This window comes from Miscanthus floridulus, chromosome 4 (assembly GCF_019320115.1).
Source record: "Miscanthus floridulus cultivar M001 chromosome 4, ASM1932011v1, whole genome shotgun sequence".
NCBI lineage: Eukaryota > Viridiplantae > Streptophyta > Magnoliopsida > Poales > Poaceae > Miscanthus > Miscanthus floridulus.
In genome coordinates, this window is record NC_089583.1 from 107084093 (window position 1) to 107096824 (window position 12732).

Sequence of the window (12732 nt, forward strand, 5' to 3'; positions counted from 1 at the left end):
CGAAAACATCACTGGACACCCGTTTACCGAGTAGAATAGCTCTATTCACATCACTTTAAGCATGTATCTAACTTAACTTAAAGAACAAGATCAACTTACCTAACTTGCATAACCTAAGATAAAGATGCTCATCTTCAGTTAAAGGCCTAACACCTAGGAACATTACCACAAACTTAGAAATAGTAAAGGCATACATAAATTAACATTTAAAGTTTTATATGCATACAAGTAGTCCCTTAATTCAATCACAACCAGAGTTCTACAATTCCAAATGACTTGCATAAGGACATTCTGCAAAGCTTATGAAATTCTCTACAAAACAATTATAAACATCACAGCATGATTCTTACGTTAACCAAATCGAATTCCAGTAAATCTAGAATCTGTCCAGAAATGACAGGGCTACTAACTTAATTATTTAATGATGAAGCAAAAGCCTAATTTGACCAAACCAAGTTTACCAACTTGTTGCACATACTAGAGGAACACTAGAAAGTATAGTGCCAACTTCTAAATAAATTATTTAATGTCATTTTCCAATTTATTTAGTTAATTAGGTGATTAAAGCAACATATAGTAAAACTATTCATAAAAATCTACAAAAATTATAGTAGCTATCTCATGCTTCACATAGACTACCATAAAAATTTCAAAGCCATTGGGCAAGCAAAACTTGCTGTACCCAAAATAATAGGTGGCATGTCTATTTTTAGCATAATTAGGAAACCCTATTGAAAAGTGTCAAGCAACAGATTTCTCATTTTTCCTAGCCTCGTTCTAGCATAAGAAGAACACTCACCAATTTTTACCTTTACTGGATCTATACAAAAATTATGAAAATTCACACAAGATCCACCCATGCAAACAAGATAATTTTGTATCTCCTACAAACAGTGTCCAAAATTTATGAAAATTTAACCACAAGATATTCATGATATGTGCAGTACACCATAAAAATTTCATGCCATTTGGAGCTACCTAGAAAAAGATATAATTACCCCTATTTCTTGCATGATTAAAAGGGATAAATAGTAACTCCCATTTTCATAACAGAACATGGCATGGATTATATTTTTAGTAGAAACTAGACATCATCATGAACTCAACAAAATTAGAACCACATCATTTGGATCTACCATCAAAGAGCTACATATTTTTGAATATGTACACAAATCTGTGAAATAATAAAACAAAACAAAATAAGAAAACCTATTCAACTACTGGTGGGCCGGCCCGAAGAAACGGCGGCCCGCGAAGCAGGCGTAGGCGTGGCCTAGAAACGGCGTGGCCCAGCCAGGCTCCTGCCTCAGCCACGGCGACTGACGCGCGGGACCCACGCAACAGAGAAACAGGCAGGGGAGGAGAAGGAGACGGCGGCGTAGCTCATCGCTGGTGGCTCCTCCGGCGAGGTCAGCGGTGCTACGATGTTCACCATGCCCATGCGCATCTAGCAGTGTCCTCAATCGCTGCTGTTACCGTGGCTACCGGGGTTGGCGACGAGCACGGCGGCGCGCGGCCACGGCATGGCCGGCTCCGGCGAGACTACGGCACTATGGCTCGAATGGGTGATTCTATGAGCTTCAGCAGCGCTCCTAGGACCTAGCACGAGAAAGGGATAGGACAGGAAGGCCACAGTGGTGACTGGCCGCATGGAGCAACAACACCGGCGAGGTCAGCCATGGCGACGATGGAAGAAAACTACGATTTCGCCCTTACCAAGGCACAATTGGACCGACGGTGGGGTGGAGAAGGTAGAGGGGATCATGGCGAAGCCACAGACGAGCTGGGCAATGTGTTTTTGTGGTGACAAGTGTGCACGACAACGGCGACGCTTGGTCGGGAATGGCGGACAGCTGTGGACTCGGCGCTGCGCGCGGAGAAGGTGAGAGGGAAGCGAATGGGGCAGGCGGTGCGTTCGGGCAGGCACTGGCCCTCTTCTGGAGCGCGGACGTGCGATGTGGTGGCTTCGGCCGAGCATGAACGCCACACAGCAAGCGGCTCCTGCGCCGGTCGGCCATGACGTTCACTGAACGTTTTCTGAAAATCGCGATTCAGTGATCATCGACGATGACTGATAGAGCAAGTTTGACGGTGATTAGCTCCTAATTCGTGATGATTTAGATCATGCCATAGTTAACAAAGTTGATCATCTATATGTGAACTACAACTCTTATCATTGGAGCTCGAGCTGGTTTGGCTTTGTTAGGGAGATACAAGGTGAAAAAGTTGGGTACACGAAACTGCAAAACACTTAAGGACTTAGAAAATTTCTAAGTATGAAATCAGCATGAAATTCTGACTTGTGGGCCATGTTTGAGCTTGTTCTAGCCATTTTCATGAGATGATCATAAAATGACTTTTGTTCCTTGATAAATTAGCTACAACTTTGGTAAAGAGTGCATAGCCATGCAAAGTCTCTAAGTTGGTCTTTTGAAATAGTCAAACAGTGGCACTCAAAGGGTCAATTCAAGTCAAACCTCTCCCAAAGGGCAATTTTGTCATTTTGATCTACATGAACAATGTCCAAACAATTACCCTAAGTGTAGTTAAGGTGTATTAGACCATGATCAACCACTTTACACAATTTTCATACCATTTCAATTGATCACATGTGATGAAACAACAAAACAAGCAATTCACCCAATGTTGCAATGCAATGTTTCACATGTTTCATGACCTTGTTGTCATTTTATACTTGTCACATTACTACCATATTGCCATGTTTCAAGGTATGAGAAATCCATGTTGCATTCACATGTTGCACTACCACCATTCATAAGCAATAAAGTACGAAACAAACAGAATATGCGAATGTTGCATATGTATGTTTCAATGATAATGGCATGATGACATAGATGATGCATATGTTTATGAGATGAAATGCAATTAGTGGAAGCCAAACACCTAGGGGGTTACAACCCTCCTCCCTTAGAAAAATCTCGTCTCAAAATTTGGAAAGCGTACCAATCAGCATAGAAAGCCGGATAGTTTTCCTTTAAATAATCTTCCCGCTCTCAGGTTGCATCCCGTTCGCTATGATTACTCCAAACTACCTTGTATAACTTAACTACTCATGTACGAGTCACTCTTTCTTGAGTATCTAGAACTTGCACGAGCTTCTCCTCATAAGAAAGATCAGATTTCAAGTTGACTTTTCTTGTTGCTATTCTTTCCTCGGGAATACGAAGACACTTCTTTAGCTAGGACACATGGAATACCGGGAATATAGCTCCCATCTCACATGGTAGATCGAGCTTATATGCTACTCTTCCACTTTTCTCGATAATACAGTAAGGTCCAACATATCGAGGCTCAAGCTTCCTTTTAATTCCAAAACGCTTGACTCCTTTCATAGGGGATACATTCAGATAAACATGATCACCTCCTTCAAACTCAATAGGTTTTCTTCTCTTGTCAGCATAGCTCTTTTGTCTAGCCTATGCGGCAGTCATATTCTTCTGTATAGTTCGAACTTGCTCTTTGGCTTCTTTTACAAAGTCAATACCATATAATCTTCTTTCCCCGGGTTCTACTCAGTTTAAAGGAGTTCTACACTTGCGGCCATAAAGAGCTTCAAAAGGAGCCATTTTGATACTCTCTTGATAACTGTTGTTATAAGAGAATTCAGCGAGAGGTAACCAGTCCTCCCAAGAGCCTTTGCAAGAGATAAGACAAGCTCTAAGCATGTCTTCAAGAATTTGATTAACACGCTCAGTCTGTCCTGATGTTTTCTGATGATAGGCAGAACTGCGGATTAAATGAGTGCCAAGATTCTGATGTAAGCACTCCCAAAAGTGAGCCGTGAATTGTGGTCCTCTATCTGAAACAATGGATTTGGGTACACCATGGAGACGTACCACTTGTTGAAAATAAATTTTAGCATAATTGTGCGGGTGATAGGTAGACTTGACCGGAATAAAGTGAGCGGATTTAGTTAGGCGATCTACGATAACCTAGATGGAATCACAACCCTTTTTGGTAGTGGGTAATCCAACAATGAAATCCATGCTAATTTCTTCCCACTTCTAGCCAGGAATAGAGAGTGGCTGCAATAATCCGGGCCTTATGTGAATAGCCTTGACTCTACAACAGTTATCACACCTTGCCACGTAAGCTGTGATTTCTTTCTTCATCTTGGTCCACCAATAATACAGCTTGAGATCTTGATACATTTTACTGCTACCAGGATGGATGGACAATTTAGAAGAAGGGCTTTAGCCATAATTTGATTTCTAAGTTCTTTGTCTTTAGGTACCACAAGCCTATCATTAAACTAGAAAATTTCTTTATCATCGACCCTAAAGTGCTTGGTCTCTTTCTCCTTCATCTTTCGCTTGATGTGAAACACACCCACATTAGTCTTCTGGAGTTCGATAATTCGACTTCTAATAGAGCAATCCACAGTGATATTGTGGAGTACTACAGGATGAAGGAGGTGTGGCAGATGAAAGTCTTCACTAACTAAGGAATTGCAATGGGCCTTTCTGCTTAAGGCATCAGCAACCACATTTGCCTTACCAGGATGGTAGTGCACTTGAAGGTTATAGTCTTTGATTAATTCTAACCATCACCGTTGACGCATGTTCAACTCGGGTTGAGTAAAGATATACTTGAGGCTTTTATGGTCAGTATAGATGTTGCACACATTACCCAGCAAGTAATGTCTCCAAATTTTTAGGGCATGAACAACCGCGGTTAGCTCTAAGTCATGGGTAGGATAGTTGACTTCATGTTTTCGAAGCTGGTGTGAAGCATAAGCAATGACTCGGCCCTCCTGCATAAGAACACACCCCAAACCGGTGCCACATGCATCACAGTAGACATCAAAAGGCTTCTCGATGTCAGGTTGTGCCAATACAGGAGCAAAGGTTAGTAAGGTTCGCAAAGTGTGGAAAGCCTCTTCACACTTCAGAGTCCACACAAACTTCTCATCCTTTTGAAGTAGTCGAGTCATGGGCTTGGTGATTTTTGAGAAATCTGGGATAAAGCGACGGTAATAGCCAGCCAATCCTAGGAAACTTCAGACTTCTGTGATCGTAGTAGGTGCCTTCCACTCAAGGACTTCTTGCACCTTAGTAGGGTCAACCAAAATTCCATCTCTAGATAACACATGACCCAGAAAAGGTATCTTGTTCAACCAGAATTCGCACTTGCTGAACTTAGCATAAAGCTGGTTGTCACATAACTGAGTTAAAACAATTCTTAGATGTTTAGCATGCTCTTCTTCATTCTGAGAATATATAAGGATATCATCAATAAACACGACGACGAATTTGTCCAATTCTGGCATGAATACAAAATTCATTAGGTACATAAAGTGTGCCAGAGCATTTGTCAACCCAAAGGACATGACGAGGTATTCGAACAAGCCATAACGAGTAGAGAAAGCTGTCTTTGGTATATCTTCAGGATAAATTTTGATCTGATGGTAGCCAGACCTCAAATCGATCTTAGAGAATACCTTAGCTTTGGAGAGCTGATCAAACAGAATATCGATGCGAGGAAGAGGGTATTTGTTCTTGATAGTAACAGCATTAAGGGGGCGATAATCCACGCACATGCGTAAAGACTCGTCCTTTTTCTTCACAAATATAGCCGGACAACCCCAAGGAGAAGAACTAGGCCAAATCAAACCTTTCTTCAATAGCTCATTCAATTGACTCTTCAGCTCAGCCAACTCATTGGGCGGCATTCTATAGGGCCTTCGAGAAATAGGAGCCGTACCCAGAATGAGTTCTATCTTGAATTCTACATCACGGTCCAGAGGTAATCTAGGCAAGTCATCAGGGAAGACATCTGGAAACTCATAGACAACCGGTAGATCCTCAATGACTTTGGCTAGGGTAGCGTTGGCTGTATTGTGGATAGAGATATCACGAGGTAACTGCACTAGAAAACCCTTCTTATCCACAGGATCCCTCAACATCACCACACGGGTTGATGTATCGATCAACACTCCATTCCCGCTCATCCACTTTATTCCTAGGATTACATCGATTCCTACCCTCGATAGAACTACAAGATCTATAAGGAACTCTTGATCCCCAATCTCAATCTTTATATCTTTAACTACTTGGTTAGTCAGGATATTATTTCTAGCAGCACTAATACAATAACCACCCTTGACAATTATAATCACATTCATATTATGCTTAGATGCAAAAGTAGAACTCATAAAGCAATGCGAAGCACCCAAATCAAAGAGCACAACTGTAGGGTGATCATTAACAAGGAACTTACCGGTGGTGACCACTTCACCAGCAGGAATTTCCTCCATAGTCGTGTAGTGAACACGCCCCTGACGGACGTTTCCTTGAGCATTCTACTTGGAAGGATAGGGACACTTATTTGCCCAATGACCTAGCTGGTTATAGTTCCAGCATGGCCTGTTAGCTGGTGGGGCATTGGAGCTGCCCTGCCTAGAGGTATTCTTTGGCAAGGAAATTGTGTACCCTTTGCGGAAACCAGTTTTAGCTTGATTCTTTTTCTGAGGTGGGCGGTACCGGACATTAGCATTGGGTGGATGGTACTAGGTCTTGGATACCATTGGAGCCTTAGACTGAGAAGCACCAGCCTCAAAGTTTCTTTTACGGTTCTTAGAAGCAGCATATATCTTGTCATTATTCTCCTGAGTTAGGGTGTCACTGATAAACTCATTAAAGGTGACACACTTGCAGTTGCCCATAGACTTTATTAGTTTAGGGGAAAGTCTCCTCTTGAAGCTAGCTATTCTCTTGGCATCAGTATCGATGAACTCAGGAGCATACCTCGCCAAGTTGTTGAATGCCTGGAGGTATTTATTAAGACTCTTGTTGCCTTGGGTTAGCTTCATAAACTCGGTATGCTTAATGGCCATGAGACTAGGAGGGATAAAGTGTCCCCTGAAAGCTGCCTGGAACTAGTCCTAAATGATCTCAATGTTAGCAGGGAAGGTGGTCCTATGATGGGTCCACCAGATGCCTGCAGGGCCTTAGAGCTGGTGTCCTGCATACGAAGCCTTCATGCCTTCTGTCAAATGGAGCAATCCAAACCTTTGCTCTATCGTACTCAACCATTCATCAGCTTGTAATGGTTCTTCTGCCTCTCTAAAGATAGGAGGCTTTGTGTCCATGAAGTCCTTAAAGCTGTTGTACTGGTTCGGCTCGGGTCCCTGGCGGACATGCCGATCCTCACGGTTATCCATCTGGCGCATAGCCTCAGCTAGCATGCGCTGACTTTCCACGACTGTCTGCATTAGCTCAGCTAGTGTGGGCGGTGGAGGAGGTGGTTGTTCCTCATCTCCCATGCTATGATCGTGATGAAGGTTATAAGCCATCTGTAAAATGTATAGCCAATGAGCACTGACGATGTGGAAATTTTTTTAGATGAATTGTATAATTATGCCAAACTGAGTCCATTGGAGAGAATACATTTATATAATCAACAGAGGCACAATTATTCATCACAATCACACAACTCATCAAGCACATCAATTGACACATAAATGCGATGAACTTAACCAACAATCAAGATCCATAGACCGCAAAGACGAAATTCAGCAAAAGCTCACATACGTGGAGCATAACACGTTTGATAAGTTACATCGAAGCCATAGAGGTTCCAAACTTACATCAAGGGTAACATAGGGTTCGATATTACATCCCAATGATTAATTTGATACAAAGCTACTCGTTCATGCATGAGGATCAACAAAAGACTAGCTCTAGCACATTAGCTAAGTAGTAAGCTAACTATGCATCGTCCTCGGAGTCAGTGTCGAAGATCTCTCTTCCATCTTCATCACTAGCAGGCTCTAACTCCTCATCTTCCTCCTCATCAGGTGGAACGTCCTCAGGTCCATTGACCTCAATGCCATCATCACCTTTAGCCATGATGACACCAGAGCCCATCTCATCCTCATCATCAGGTGGCAGGAGAGGGTGAAGTTGATTGTGTAACAGGTGAACCTCCTCATGGAGATGGTCATTGTACTCTTCGGCAACTGCCACTTGCTGCTCTAACTCCACCTATCGCGCTCTCAACACATTCTCTTCGTGCCAGGCTTCATTCCGTTGGTTCATCACGTGAATCAACATACATTCACAATTGCGATGAGCAACTGTCAACCTCTAAACCTCTAGGGTCTCTTGGTCCCGTTCCTGTGTTACTTGCTCCAAACGATGCTGAGCCGCATTCCTCTCAGTAGTCACTCGGGCCAGCTCTATCCTTAGCCTTTCCGCCTCAGTAGGCTCAGGACGGGGCTCACGAGGAGCTAACCGATGACGAGGCGCCCTGCCTCCAGCGGACTTGCGAGCAGTAAGTTTCGTGCGCGCCATCTGTAGCAAAAAGTTGCAACATAACTAGAGAATCATTTAAGGGATACGAAATTTAATTAGTCGAGACAATCATATTTTAAGGGAGGGAGTAATGCAAGAAATGTCACGTATGCTTGAACATGATGCATGCACGATCCGTACATCCTCATAAACCTAGAAAAATTTAAAGGCTAGTGAAATATACGGTGGCATACATACGTTCTCTCGTATACGGTAGCTAGTCGATCTACAATGATACGTTGTTAGTGTACCTGCAGAAAATTTTATTTCAGCCCAGTAATTTCCCAAAATGCATAAAAAGCAAGCAGTAAACTAAATACTTTCATACATGCATCCCCTGATGCATATACTCTAGTATCACAGCTACCCGTCAGAGATACCCACATTTAAGTACTCTCATAGATACATGATTGAACATGTAAGTATGCGAGCAACCACAACTACTCTTCCCTAGACCGACGGTTGGACGGTCATGCTCTCACAACTCCCACTTACCGGAGTATAGAGGTATTTTGATCCATACATTACCACCCAAGCGGATGGCATCCATACAATAGCACGCCATATAGACGACGAAACAGAAACAAGCATGAACCCCCAAGTTAGTACTTTAATAAGCCACCTAAGAGTCCTTATTTGGGCATAAGGGATATGACCACTGGCAATACTTAGTATTTAATTTAGGATTTTCACAAATACCTTGTTTTAAATACACAAATGACATGTTTAGTGTCGAATCTTGCTCTGATGCCAGCTGTAACAAAACCGACCAAATCATAAGAACGTAAGTACAAAAACAATCACCGAAGCGATCAAATTCCTATACTTAAGCTCCTATAATCCCGGTAGTCCGGAAATCACAAAGGATTTCAACCAACTCTCGACATACAAACCAGGATCGTAGTGATTCAACACAACACATCATTCGTTACAACATTTCACAAGTAGCATTCGAATTACATCCATCAGAGTTCAAATAACATATTACAAACCAAGTTTGAGTGTGTGGAAGCAACATAGTTTAGTACAAAACATCATAATTTTCAAATATATTGCCAAGTCTGAGTCATGTCCCACAAAAGCATTATCAGGTACGAGAACTAGTAGAAACCGCGCCCAATGGTCTAGTCTTCATCCCCTAGCTGGGAGAAGGCAGTACTTGCAGCAACCAAAGTAGAACTGGTCATCTGCAATAGGTGGGAGATAAACCCTGAGTACGAGAAGGTACTCAGCTAGACTTACCCGTCAAAACCAGAAATCAAAGACACCAAGGATTATGCAAGGCTTTTCAGGTGGGCTAGCTTGACACAGTTGCATAAAAGAGCTTATGATTATAGTAACCAATTTAAACTGAGCATCAAGCTTATCATTATTTATCTGTCCACTAGATTAGCACCTATACTAGAGCACTCACTTATTAGGAGCAAACAATATTAACCATAGCAGGTATAATAAGGCTGTCATCATCATATCATCATTTCTAAACCATTATGTTATTTAGTGTATCTACTTTGGAGATAAGCCCATCAAGTTCTCACTAACCAGGAGAGATGGCGACTTGAATCGAATTACAACTCAGCTGAGGGGGTATTCCTAACTCTCACCCTAGCATACTTAGCAAGGGTAGCCATGGGTTACCTTTGGGACAACTCAGGAACTAAATTCATGGGTTTGATCAGCGCCAGCGCTCTCAGGGATTACCCTTCTGCCAGGACGATCAGGACTTTTAAATCACCTGCCCTTGGACTCACGCCTACGGCTCCCTTCCGAGGCATGCGTTCAATATGAACAGGAAATGCTCTAAGATTCAGTCCTTAATCGACACAGACGGAGTCACTACAAACCGACAAGCCTCCGTCCGGTCTTCATTTCAAATTAAGACTGGTTCTTTTCCACGATAGCAAATATAGCCAACCGTGCCATATGTATCTTACTATATCTCGCAGGTGACAGAAAATCACCTAACTTCTACTGTGTTTAAGCAGGGCTAAGCACTACACGAGCCTGAGCTACATAGGATTTCGGGTAACAATATTTGGACAAGGATTGGATAACCAATGCAGCAAGTGTTTGCATCCAACACCTAAACTTAATGCAACAATATATGTAATAATAATACTGTAACTGCATTTTGGAAATTAGGAGGCTTAATATGCTCCAGGGCTTGCCTTTCACAAAGTTGCACGGACGGTGATCCGGGCACTCAACAGCGACCTCGTCTGGCACTTCTCCTGAAGGCTGCACCTCCTGAACCTCCGGTGTCGGCTGCTGCTGCTCGCTCGGTTCCTCGAATTCTAGCAGTGTTACTCCCTCCGGTACACCTATTACATGCCGATGCATGAGATAAATATCATGGATGCATAAGGAATGACATGATGCTCATGATGAATGAATCGTAGTAAATGTTTAACGAAAACATCACTGGACACCCATTTACCGAGTAGAATAGCTCTATTCACATCACTTTAAGCATGTATCTAACTTAACTTAAAGAACAAGATCAACTTACCTAACTTACATAACCTAAGATAAAGATGCCCATCTTCAGTTAAAGACCTAACACCTAGAAACATTACCACAAACTTAGAAATAGTAAAGACATACATAAATTAACATTTAAAGTTTTATATGCATACAAGTAGTCCCTTAATTCAATCACAACCAGAGTTCTACAATTCCAAATGACTTACATGAGGATATTCTGGAAAGCTTATGAAATTCTCTACAAAACAATTGCAAACATCACAGCATGATTCTTACGTTAACCAAATCGAATTCCAGTAAATCTAGAATCTATCCAGAAATGGCAGGGCTACTAACTTAATTATTTAATGATGAAGCAAAAGCCTAATCTGACCAAACCAAGTTTACCAACTTGTTGCACATACCAGAGGAACACTAGAAAGTATAGTGCCAACTTCTAAATAAATTATTTAATATCCTTTTCCAATTTATTTAGTTAATTAGGTGGTTAAAGCAATATATAGTAAAACTATTCATAAAAATCTAAAAAAATTATAGTAGCTATCTCATGCTTCACATAGACTACCATAAAAATTTCAAAGCCATTGGGCAAGCAGAACTTGCTGTACCCAAAATAACAGGTGGCATGTCTATTTTTAGCATAATTAGGAAACCCTATTGAAAAGTGTCAAGTAACAGATTTCTCATTTTTACTAACCTCATTCTAGCATAAGAACAGCACTCACTAATTTTTACCTTTACTGGATCTATAGAAAAATTATGAAAATTCACACAAGATCCACCCATGCAAATAAGATAATTTTCTATCTCCTACAAACAGTGTTCAAATTTTATGAAAATTTAACTACAATCTATTCATGATACGAGAAGTACACCATAAAAATTTCATGCCATTTGGAGCTACCTAGAAAAAGATATAATTACCCCTATTTCTTGCATGATTAAAAGAGATAAATAGTAACTCCCATTTTCATAACAGAACATGGCATGGATTATATTTTTAGTAGAAACTAGACATCATCATGAACTCAACAAAATTAGAACCACTTCATTTGGATCTACCATCTAAGAGCTACATATTTTTGAATATGTACACAAATATGTGAAATAATAAAACAAAACAAAATAAGAAAACCTATTCAACTACTGGTGGGCCGGCCCGAAGAAATGGCGGCCCACGAAGCAGGCGTAGGCGCGGCCCAGAAACGGCACGGCCCAGCCAGGCTCCCGCCTCAACCGCGGCGACTGACGTGCGGGACCCACGCAAAACAGAGAAACAGGCAGGGGAGGAGAAGGAGACAGCGGCGTAGCTCGTCACCGGTGGCTCCTTCGGTGAGGTCAGCGGTGCTACGACGTTCGCCATGCCCGTGCGCATCTAGCAGTGTCCTCAATCGCTGCTATTGCCGCGGCTACCGGGGTTGGCGACGAGCACGGTGGCGCGCGGCCACGGCATGGCTGGCTCCGGCGAGACTACGACACTATGGCTCGAATGGGTGATTCTACGAGCTTCAGCAGTGCTCCTAGGACCTAGCGCGAGAAAGAGATAGGACGGGAAGGCCACAGTGGCGACTGGCCGCGTGGAGCAACAACGCCGGCGAGGTCAGCCATGGCGGCGGTGGAAGGAAACTGCGATTTCGCCCTTACCAAGGCACAATTGGACCGACGGTGGGGTGGAGAAGGTAGAGGGGATCACGGCGAAGCCACAGACAAGCTAGGCAACGCGTTTTCGTGGTGGCGAGCACGCACGACGATGGCAACGCTCGGTTAGGAATGGCGGACGGCTGTGGACTCGGCGCTGCGCGCGGAGAAGGCGAGAGGGAAGCGAATGGGGCAAGCGGTGCGTTCGGGCAGGCACTGGCCCTCTTCTAGAGCGTGGACGCGTGACGTGGTGGCTTCGACCAAGCATGAATGCCACACGGTGAGCGGCTCCTAC